Source organism: Triticum aestivum, chromosome 5B (assembly GCF_018294505.1).
Source record: "Triticum aestivum cultivar Chinese Spring chromosome 5B, IWGSC CS RefSeq v2.1, whole genome shotgun sequence".
NCBI lineage: Eukaryota > Viridiplantae > Streptophyta > Magnoliopsida > Poales > Poaceae > Triticum > Triticum aestivum.
The window spans coordinates 186,984,370-186,996,642 of record NC_057807.1 but is presented as its reverse complement, the minus strand read 5'-3'; the positions used below and the strand labels follow the sequence as shown (position 1 = coordinate 186,996,642).

At 47.4% G+C, this 12,273-nt stretch overlaps 1 pseudogene; it reads right to left on the bottom strand.

Moving 5' to 3' along the window:
• Positions 1-3,408: 3,408 nt before the first annotated feature.
• Positions 3,409-5,858, bottom strand: LOC123114719 (zinc finger MYM-type protein 1-like; annotated as a pseudogene).
• Positions 5,859-12,273: the final 6,415 nt, after the last annotated feature.

The following is a 12,273-nucleotide window of genomic DNA, read 5'->3' as shown; positions in this document are numbered from 1 at the left end:
ATGTTCAGGTCCACCTACTGCCACGTGATTCTCTCTCTCCCATTGCTCTCTCCGTAACAACCTTTCCTTATCGTATGCGTCTTTATCGCGAGTAAAGGATTAGCAAGGTCAGCTCAGGAGTTAGTTGAGTTACTGGCCACACCTTCCTGTGTATATCTTGTATAAATGTATACCTCTATAACTGAATATGACTGCTTTCAGACGTGTTGGTGTGTTCACTTTCTGCACTTCTATTCAGTCGAACGGGAAATAGGAAGTACAAGAGAAACATGGCTTGATCCGAAAATCACGGCACCATTTGACAACAAACTGAACGTCATGTTTTTTTCATGGTTAATCCGCTAATTATGGCAAGGCCCGAACACAAAAAAACATGGGCTCATGAAAAAAATTGCTACGGAAGGTTCATGGCTAACAGCCGTGCACTTGCCGCGGCACATCACCAACCTCATCGGTGGCGCTCCCGCATGTCCACCACCTCGCCACAGCACCCACACACGCAGCCTACCTCGCTGCTGCCCCAGCACGTTGACGTCGGTGGTGGTTGGCCGGTCCAAATGGTGGCCCGATGAGGGACCGAACCAACCCGGACCGTGTCACCTTGGTAGCGTCGCCGAGTTCCAGGGTGGTTACCCGGGGACCGATGGTGAAGATGGCGGGCAGGACGAAGGGCAGCTTCTTGGAGCTCTACCAATACCCACGCCTTCTTCACCAGCGTTAAGTCCTCGATGCCCTAGCCGATGATGGCCAGGTACTATGATGTGTACGCGGCAATGAAGCTCGTCGTTGACTGTTTTGCCGGTTGTACCATTAAGTTTTCTTTCCTTCTTACCTACATAGGAGTATAGGACATAGGAGTGTTGACCGATCAAAGGAAATAAATAGAACCTGTTAGTACATATAGCAAAAATGCCCATGCGATGCAACGGACCTATCAAACTTGTTTTACGTGATCTCGATTTATGTAATCAATTAATTACGCAATCTCTGTTGTATGTTCTTTCTCTATTCCAAAATTCCACTCACGCGAGTAAGAGGTATTTCACTGTCTTATGCAAGTAGTTCAGTGCATACATATGCTACTTGTTCGGAATTGCAGCCTGAACAGAGTAAAAAAAATCGATTCGGTGCATGGATGGATTGATGGGAACACACTGTTTAATGAAAAGGATAAGAATCACATTGGCATGCATAGGTGATTTGAATTTTTTTTTGAGCATCAGTACAGACACAAGCGCTCATATACACGCGCATACACTCATCCCTATAAACGCGCACACGCACACCCTACCCCTATGAGCACCTCCGAGAGACTGAGCCGGCATATCATCTTGAGATTTACGAAGTCACCGTAGGGGCCTCGTCATCGACGGGAACGTCTCCTCCCATTGAAAGCGCATCGCCGGAAATCCTGAAATAAATCCAGAAATAATGCGAGCACCAGGATTTGAACCCTGGTGGGTTGGGGATACCACTGTCCACCTAACCAACTCAACCATAGGTAGTTTTTCTACCTCCTTTCTTTTTCATGTATTTTTCTGATACCTTTTGATGAAAGAAAGGGCTCCGGTGTATAGAGAGGGCCTCACCGTTTAAAAGGGAACCATAGAAACGATGGAACCCACTATTTTTTTTAGTATTATTAGAATGAATTTGTTATTTCGTATAGAAATAACTGAACGGAGTGGAATAAAAAATCATGGTTGGGAAGGTTACTATAGCAAAAGCCATTGGAATTAATATTTTATATATCGGAATAATATTTTTTTTACTTGATCTAAAAATTCTTTTTTAGGATTTCCTTTGTAAAAAGAGTTTATTAAATCCAAATTCTGAAAAAAAGAATAAGCGGATCCATAGAAGATATATGCTATGAATAAACCAAAGATAGCTAGACTTACAAAAGAAATTTTCATATGAATTTACAAAAGAATTGAAATTTTAAAAATATAGCATCTACATCTGCGCATCATGAGTGTTAACGTATATTCTCTGTATATTCTAATGCATATCCTACCTCTATATCTTTCCTATTATTGGGTTGTAGATTGATACGATGAGGATTTTCCTTGGCTTCCAAGGCGTTGTAATTTGGCATATATATATACATGAGCTGATCGCCCCATTGAGTGGCGCCTTCCCTCAAAATCTCTTTCTCGTTTATATGGTATCAGAGTTTTCGATCTAGACCAAGCTTCCTCCGCCGCCATGACCTCACCAGCCAGCTCTTCCTCTGCCATGACATCCAGCGCCCTCTCCACCTTGTGGTTCCGGCCGCATCACCGGCCTCCCTCGCCGTTAATGTCGCCAGCGTGAAAACACACGTTCCCGTCGTCCTCGACCTCCAGAAGTCAAACTTCTCCAAGTGGCACATGCTAATCAGCGTTCTTCTTGGCAAGTACGAGCTCACCAACCACGTCTCCGTCGACACTCCCGCCGCCGACCGCACCGCCGAGTGGTCACGCTTGGACTATGTCGTCCGCTCATGGCTCTATGGCTCCATCAGCGATGACATCCTCGACATCATCATGGCTCAAGATCAGACCGCGTATGAGGCCTATGCGCTCACCCGCAACCTCTTTCTTGATAATTAGCTCACTCGGGCCATCTACCTCGAGGCGGAGTTCCGTGCCCTCGTCCAAGGCGACCTCACCGTCTCCGCGTACTGCCACAAGCTCAAGTCCCTCTCCAATGCGCTTGCTGACGTTGGCCAGCCCGTGTCGGATCAGACCTTGGTCCTTAACTGCCTCCGTGGGTTGAATCCTCGCTTCTCCAACATTACGACGTTGGTAACCATGCAGGTTCCGGCTCCGACGTTCCTGCAGACCCGCTCTCTCCTTCTCCTTCGCGAGAACTAGCTCGCCCAACACCTCCCGCCATCATCGTCTTCCCATATCGCCCTCTACGGCCACACCTCTGGCTCCACTTCTGGCCATGGAGGTAGCAGTGGAGGCGGCAACGGGCGCTGGCAGAAGAAGAAGAAGAACGGTGGGGGAGGCAGTGCACCTGCTGGCAACTCGCCCGCCTCACCTGGGCCAGTGGCGGAGCCAGGAAAAATTAGGAGCCGGGGCGGACTGCAAACTGTCTAAAAGAACCGGCTAAGTGCAACCGAATAATTGGATACAAATTATACAACTATAAGGCATTAAACTGGAGACTGATAAATTCGAAATAGTTTCAAAGTCAAACAATCGATATTGTATTGTTCATACACACAATTTTAATAAAAACTAAAATTAAATACAACAACTAATATCTCAATAAATGATAGTACTCGTGAAAAAATACTTGATATCCAAATGTCCGATCAAGCACCCAAAAAGAGACCCTGCAATTGGAAAATGTAAGAATTAGTAGTCTATAGTTTAGTTGTAAAAACGTATTCACATGTGAAAAGAAACATACCAACTAATGATGCCTCGGTAAAATCCCTTTTCGAGCTTTCATGGCCTGAAACCTTTGAGTGATAACTTCATCGTCGAGTGATTTACATATTTCACGTTCATTGTAGCATATCATCAAGTGATTAAACCAATCATCATTGATCGTGCTGCGCAGTTTAGACTTGATAATTTTCATTGCCGAGAAAGCTCTCTCAACAGATGCCGTGGACACCGGCAGTAGCAAAGCTAACTCAATGAGCTTGTAAACCAATGGAAAGACCAAATGTTTCTCTGTTTCAACCATTTTTGTAGCTAAACTTTCAACATCTTTGCAAGTAGAAAATGCAGCATGATTTCTCAAATGAAGAACAAAAGTCTCAAGTTGGTCCCTCAACATTGTACGATCACTATTTGAGAAATCGGCACTATATATTTCAGCTAGCCGAGAAAGCTTCTGTACATCAAACTTGGAGAAAGAATTCTTGGGATCAAGACACGAGAAACATGCAATTACCTCTTTGTTTGAGTCACTGAAGCGATGATTCATCTCAACACATATTTTGTCAATAACGACATAGAAAATCTCAGCCCTGTAATAATGAAGATTAGTGATAGTCCTTCCCTCTAGCCTCGAGCGACCTCGAACTGGTATTTCATCATCCATACTTGGCACTGGAATACCTTTGGAATTGCAGAATTGTTTGACCTCATCAAAAATACTCTCCCAACCACTATCTCTCATGGTAGCCAACCGGAGTTTAACATCATGAATTAATTCCAAGGCAAGCACAATATTTGTATCCCTTCTTTGCAAAAGTTGTGAGAGCTCATTTGTTATACTAAACAACTTTAGCATAAACTTCAAAACGAGAGCAAATTTGAAGCACTCCATTTTTTCTATGCAACCCGCAGCATGGCTCGGATTACGCCCATTTGCGTCAACCGTGCTAAGAACTTTTGTTACAGAGGCCCACATTTGGTCCAAGCGAAGCAAAGTTTTATGATGTGAACCCCATCTAGTATCCCCAGGTCTAGCAAGACTAGTCTGTTGATTCAAGCCTCTTCCTGTAGATATCTCACCCCTCTCAAGCCTTTCCAAAATATCATTGTGAGATTCTTCCACCAACACTTCCATCTTCTTGCAAGATGAAGTTGTTGTGGTCACAATCAATGATATGTACTCAAAAAAATCATGAATATATGAGCAAGAAGAACTAGCAACGGCAACCACAACCAACTGTAATCTATGGGCAAAGCAATGGACGTAGAAAGAATGAGGGTTTTCTTCGAGAATTTTTCTTTGCAAACCGTTAAATTCACCTCTCATGTTTGAAGCACCGTCATATCCTTGCCCTCGTAGCCTTGAAATTGATAATTTGTAATGATCAAGAAGCTTTACAAGAGCTAACTTCAGTGACTCGGATGTAGTATCTTTGATGTGGTGCAGACATAGAAATCGTTGCACAACCTTCCCTTCATTCACATACCTACAAAAAATTAGAATGAATAGATAAATCATGGATGAACGGAGAATTGAAGTAAATAAAGAACCCAAAAAAAATAAAAGATAGTTACTAACCTCAACATTACTGCCATTTGTTTTTTCACCGATATATCGCGTGACTCATCAATAAGAACAGAGAACATTTTATCACCAAGCTCCCCCATAATCACTTCGGTGACTTCTTCTGCACAACACCTTGCAAGGTCCTTTTGTATTTCACCAGAAGTCATCTTGCAGTTTTCTCCACCACGATCAAAAGCATCTCTTACTTCTTCATTGCTATCCTTTAACCAATCTATCATCTCTAGAAAGTTTTCCTTGTTCAATGAAGTAGTAGATTCATCATGGCCACGGAATGACAAACCTTGTGCTATGAGATACCTTACACACTCTAGAGAAGAAGTCAAGCGAATCTTATATAATCTGTGAGATTCCACAGTTTCATGAGCGAACTTGGTTGACACACTTTGTCTTTGATTTTTGAAATCATCATAATGCGGAACACAATTGTTGTGACCACTATTCAGACCACCTACATGCTCAGGTAAGGCTCTATATGCATGTTTCCAGTCCCTAAAACCTGTTTTGGTGAAGACTTCAAACCCAAAGTGTCCAGCCCTTCCAGGTTGCTTGAACAAGAAACAATAGAAACAAAAAGCTGCATCCTCGGACTCGCTATATTCTATCCAGTTATACTTTTCATACCATGACTTAGAAAATGCTCTTGAATCCGTTCGGCGAAATTCTAATTCTGGTTTGGTTCGACCCTTTAATATGTATGCCCTCCTAACTTGGTCCTGAATTTGTGGTGCATATTCAGCAATTTATTTTCTCAGTGCGGGATCAGATTGAATTTCGTCCGGATTAAACTCACTATTGTTAGCAACATGAATAGGAGGGTCTTGTTCTGATTCCGGCTGCACAGCACTTGCATTCTCAATGCTTGCTCTAGGAACCAAAAACCTCCTCATATCTGAAATTAATAACATAAGATTAAAGTTGGATGATTTGGAATGATTGAATGAACTAACTAACAATGGTCAGGTTAGATGTGTCGACAACAAAAGTGACAATACCTGTGCCAAGTGGAGATCGATATTCCTTCAATCAACCTGCTCGGGGTGATAGATTCTTTAATTACACATGTCGCTGCAAATTACATGCCGAAATTAGAATCCCCAAATTACTCATTCTTGTGCGTGCAGCTGCACAAGACTAAGCCCTAAACTCACCTCAATTCCTCTCCTAATTAGAATTTGGAAGACAAGCCACAATCTGCTAGGAGGAGGCGCCGTGGATTGCCGTCCTTCCGTGGATTGCCCGGTGATCTGCCGCTGCTGTTGAACGAACTGAACCGTCGCGGTCGATCGCGGCGGGAGGAGCAGGAGGTGAGAAGGCGTCAAGGGTTTCGCTAGCCCCTAGCGATTTTACTAAGCCTTTACGCGCAGACGTGCAGGCGTAGAGCCACGAGCATTGGGCTAGGCCTACAACGTACTCCATAAATGTATTAATTAAATGGGCCTAGGCCTCTACGTTGTGCAAGGCTCAGCCACCTAGGAACTTTTTGCCCGGGCAAATAAAGCCAAACTATGCTAATTAGGACGTGGTTTATTAGTCACTATCAAGTGCTGCTGGGCTAGGAGCCTGGGCAGCTGCCCCGGGTCGCCGGGTACCAGCTCCGCCACTGACCTGGGCCATGGGTCTGCTTCAACCCCTACACCTGTCAGGCACAACAGATCCAGCCCAATTGGCGCCCAGCTGGTGGCCCGAGCCTCCCTCCCGGCGGACCAGGCTTGCTTGGGCTCCGTCCCACCGGACCGCCGCCTCGTCAGGCCACTTGGGTCCCTCCGGGCCAGCAGGCCTACACGACGCAGCTCGCGCCGCTCCACGGCCAGGCGTTCGGCTCCAAGCCGCCGCCCCCTGCGACTCAGTACATGCCACCTGGCTCCGGCTTCTCCAACAACATCGCCCCCGCTTGGGACTGTTCTGCTCTCGTCGTAGCTCTGAACAACGCCGTCGGTTCGTCCAACACCGGCGCCACGTCTTCATGGGTAATGGACTCTGGGGCAACCTCTCACATGGTCGGAGACCCCGGTATACTCTCCTCTCCTAGTCAACCCTCTCCTTCCTCTCATGTCACCTTTGGCAATGGTGTTTCTTTACCAATTTCTACCACCGGTCACACTACTTTCTCTACACCACACCGCATGTTTCAGCTAGACAATGTCCTAGTTGTTCCTGACATCATTAAAAACCTTCTTTCTACTCGTCAATTCACTATTGATAATTCTTGTTCTGTGGAGTATGACCCTTTTGGTTTTTCCATCAAGGATCTTCAAACACGGCGCGAGATCATATGCTGCAGTAGCCCCGGTCCACTCTACGAGTTCTCCACCAGCGCCAGCTCTCGATCACCACTTGGTCTTGTTGCCTCCACCACCTCCACCGAGCTGTGGCATCGCCGCTTAGGGCATCCAGGCCGTGACGCTACGTCACATCTATCTAGGGATTTTTCTATTCCATGTAATAATGCTACTATGGTTTGTCATGCATGCCAACTGGGCAAGCACGTTCGTCTACCTTTCACTAGGTCTCAAACTATTTGTGTTATTCCCTTTCAATTAATCCACTGTGATTTATGGACCTCACCTGTCACGAGCAATTCTGGTTTTAAATACTACCTTGTCATAGTTGATGATTTCTCTCATTTTATGTGGACTTTTCCCCTTCGGCGCAAATCCGATATTTCTGATATGCTCATTAACTTTGTCGCCTATGCCCATACTCAGGTTAACCTCCCGGTCGTTAATTTGCAAACCGACAATGGTACCGAGTTCGTCAACTCCACCTTAGTCGAGTTCCTTGCTCACCATGGAATTCACTTACGTATGTCTTGCCCCTACACTTCTCCCCAGAACGGCAAGGCCAAGCGTGCTTTGCGTACTCTCAATGACATCACTCGTACACTCCTATTCCAAGCACAGATGCCACCGTCCTACTTGGCAGAAGCACTCGCCACGGCAACATACCTTCTTAACCGCCGACCGTGCCAACCCCTTGGGTTTCACGTTCCCTACACACTCCTCCACAACAAGCTAGCCTCCTACTCGGATCTTCGAGTCTTTGGCTGCCTTTGCTACCCAAACCAGTCCGCCACGGCACCCCATAAACTCGCGCCACGTTCCACGGTGTGCGTCTTTCTCGGCTATCCCTCCTCACATCGCGGCTACCGGTGTCTCGACCTCACCTCTCACCGCATTATAATTTCGCGTCACGTCGTGTTTGAAGAGAATCAATTCCCGTTCGCTAAAATCCCTTCTGATCAGCCCGCTAACTCATTTGATTTCCTCTTGGAACTTGCTAGCACTCAGCCCATCCACCCTGTGTACGCACCATCCCAGCCAAGCTTGCATGCACCATCCCAGCCAAGCTTGCATGCATCTCCCACACGCTCTTGCACCACGTCTCCTGCACCATCGCCTCGCGCACTGTCGCCCGCGGCCAGCCCGCCTGGATCCCCTTCCACTGCTACGTCATCGCCGCCACCGCCTCCACCCCCTCCTCCCCCTGGTACTCATCGCAGCGCCGTTCCAGCCGTTAACACACACACTATGGTCACACGTCTCAAGCACGACATTGTCCAGCCGATTGATAAACTCAATCTCTCAGCTATCCACACTTCAGTGTCCCCCATTCCAAAAACATACCGGGGTGCTCTCCAGGATCCGCATTGGCGCGCTGCTATGACTGGCGAGTATGATGCTCTCATCCACAACCGCACGTGGTCGCTTGTTCCTCGTCCGGTTGGTGCTAATGTTGTTTCAGGAAAGTGGATCTTCAAGCACAAATTTGGCTCTGACGGCGCGCTTGCCCGCTACAAGGCACATTGGGTTGTTCGTGGGTTCTCTCAACAACCGAGAGTTGACTTCGATGAGACTTTCAGTCCCGTCTTCAAGCCTACCACAATCCGGGTCGTACTCAGCATCGCTGTCTCCTGTGCCTGGCCGATCCATCAGCTCGACGTCAAGAATGCCTTTCTCCATGGCAATCTCGACGAGGTGGTCTACTGCGAGCAACCACCTGGCTTCATCGACACTATTGATCCTCAACATGTTTGTCGGCTTCACAAGTCCCTCTATGGCCTCAAGCAGGCTCCACGTGCCTGGTACCAGCGCTTCGCTCACTACGCCCATCGACTTGGGTTTGTTGCGTCCGCTTGTGACGTCTCCCTGTTCGTTCTTCACCGAGGTGATGAGCTGGCCTACCTGCTCTTATATGTGGACGACATCATCCTTACCGCCTCCAGCACCGGTCTGCTTTAGTACAACACGACCCAGCTTAATGGCGAGTTCTCTATGACGGACCTTGGGGACCTCTCATACTTCCTCAGTATTTCCGTTACTCGCTCTTCCTCAGGGATGTTGCTATCCCAACGTCAGTATGCCATCGACCTTCTTCAGCGAGCCGGCATGATTGACTGCAACAACTGTGCTACCCCCATCGACACTCGTTGCAAGCTCTCCGCCGACGATGGCCCTCTTCTTGATGATCCTACTGAGTACCGCAGCTTCGTTGGTGCCCTTCAGTACCTGACTCTGACGCGCCCTGACATTGCGCATGTTGTACAGCAGGCTTGCCTCTACATGCATGCTCCGCGAGAACCTCACCTCAACCTGTTCAAGCGGATCCTCCGGTATGTCAAGGGTACTTTGGACCTGGGGCTTCGACTACACTCCACACCGGCCACCTTGCTCACGGCGTACTCGGATGCTGATTGGGCAGGTTGCCCTGACACTCGCCGTTCTATTTCAGGTTATTTTGTCTACCTCGGTGATAACCTTGTGTCCTGGTCCTCCAAACGCCAGGCAACAGTTTCTCGCTCCAGTGCCGAGGCCAAGTATCGTGTCGTGGCTCACGCCGTGGCTGAGTGTTGTTGTCTTCATCCGCTTCTTCAAGAGCTTTAGCGTCCTCTCCGCTCCGCGACCGTCATCTTCTGCGACAATGTCAGTGCTGTCTACATGGCCTCCAACCCGGTTCAACATGGTCGCACTAAGCACATCGAGATTGACATCCGTTTTGTTCGTGAGAAGGTGTCTCTCGGTCAGATTCAGGTTCTTCACGTGCCATCCTCGCATCAGTTTGCCGACATTATGACGAAGGGTCTACCGTCCCAACTATTCTGGGACTTTCGGTACAATCTTTGCATTCGACCACTCAATGCATTGACTGTGGGGGGATGTTAACGTATATTCTCTGTATATTCTAGTGCATATCCTACCTCTATATCTTTCCTATTATTGGGTTGTAGATTCATATGAGGAGGATTTTCCTTGGCTTCCAAGGCGTTGTAATCTGGCATATATATACATGAGTTGATCGCCCCGTTGAGTGGCGCCTTCCCTCAAAATCTCTTTCTCATTTATAATGAGGAACAATTCCAAAGAAAAAAATTGATCCAGTCAAGTGTATCTTTAGATATTTCATTACCCACTTAGGCCATAGTATTACTTCCCACGTGGTGCACATCATCCGGATGCATGGGTGTGCCTCGGCCCTTACATTGCAAATGTTATTATTGCAGGAAGAGCACACATTCATAAGCTAACGGTTTCACAATGCGTTCTTGCTGATAGTAATTGAACCAAATGAAAAGATGGACAAGCAGATTGATTAAGGAACTCTAGGTAATACTTCATGCCGTAAGCATTGGCTAAAAAGTTAATTTGTAAGTAACAAAAAAAGGCCTAGAAGAATAGTACTACCTAAAAAAAGTTTACTACTACACATGAGCAAATCCACACGAAGCAGAGGAGAGGTGGAGTAGGCTAGTAACCAAGGGAAGGAGCAGAGTGGGAGAAGATTTACACCGCCATCTCCACTTGATATGGTGTCCCCGCCGCATCTGTGGAGGCGCCACGGCTCCGCCTCGGATGGTGCTCGTGGCTATGGTGAAGAGGAGGGGTGATGCATGGGCGAAGAGGCATGCGGTGCTCGTGGCCAAAAGGGTGGGTCGTTCGAGCTGCGGGAGGGAGGAGGGGATCGTCGGGAGGCGGTGACATCAGTGGGCGGCGGCGGCGTCGTCCAGGTAGGGAAGTCGAGGTAGGGCGCTGTGTTTTTTAGGGGATTTGCTTGTGAAAATAACGTGCGATGACGACGTAGCAAGCGGATCCCCTTAAAAAAGACATAGCGAGCGGATTCCCTTAGGGTGTGTTTGATTGCGGAACGAAGTGGAATGGAATGTCATGGTTCCATTCCACTGGAATGGATCGGTTCCATTTCTGTGTTTGTTTGGAGACAATACATGGAATGGAATGGTTATGTTTCAGTGTTTGGTTGGAGGGATGGAACATAATGAAATTGGTTCATTTTGATAAGGAAAATTAACAAAGTATAATAAAAATGACATAAAAAATATCGACAACTATTTCCTCTAGCACCAAAGCAAAGGTCAAACTCCTCAATGATTAATGATTAAGAGCTAATGAACTGGTTGGCTGGTTGCCATTAGCGATCTGCCACTGCTGCCTCCATTATAGCCTAGTGAAGTAAAGATTCAGATCGGGCTGCCGCCCACTAGCAGATCAGGCTGCCGCAACTCCCCGGAAGATCTGGTCTTTGCCAGAAAATAGCAGCCGCCCCCCTGCAGGTCAGGCCACCGCCAGCAACCACCGGCTCCCGTTGGTTGCTGTCGGGTCCGCTACCCAGATGGGAGCGTTGTGGCTGTGAGGGAGCGTTGCGGCCGTGATTTGCGCGTGAGATTTAATAGCCTCCGCCTATAATCACGCACCATGATCCTATGCTGCCTTTTTTTTGTTGAATCATATGTTCAGGTCCACCTGCCGCCACGTGATTCTCTCTCTCCCATTACTCTCTCTGTAACAACCTTTCCTTATCGTCTGCATCTTTATCGCGAGTAAAGGATTAGCAAGGTCAGCTCAGAAGTTAGTTGGGTTACTGGCCGCACCTGCCCGTGTATATCTTGTATAGATGTATACCTCTATAACTGAATATGATTGCTTTCAGTCGTGTTGGTGTGTTCACTTTCTGCACTTCTATTCAATCGAACAGGAAATAGGAAGTACAATAGAAACATGGCTTGATCCAAAAATCACGGCACCATTTGACAACAAACTGAATGTCATGTTTTTTTCATGGTTAATCCGCTAATTATGGCAAGGCCCGAACACAAAAAAACATGGGCTCATGAAAAAAAACTACTACGAAAGGTTCATGGCTAACAGCCGCGCACTTTCCGCGGCACATCACCGACCTCATCGATGGCGCTCCCGTATGTCCACCACCTCGCCACAGCACCCGCACATGCAGCCCGCCTCGCCGCTGCCCCAACACGTTGACGCCGGTGGTGGTTGGCCGGTCCAAATGGTG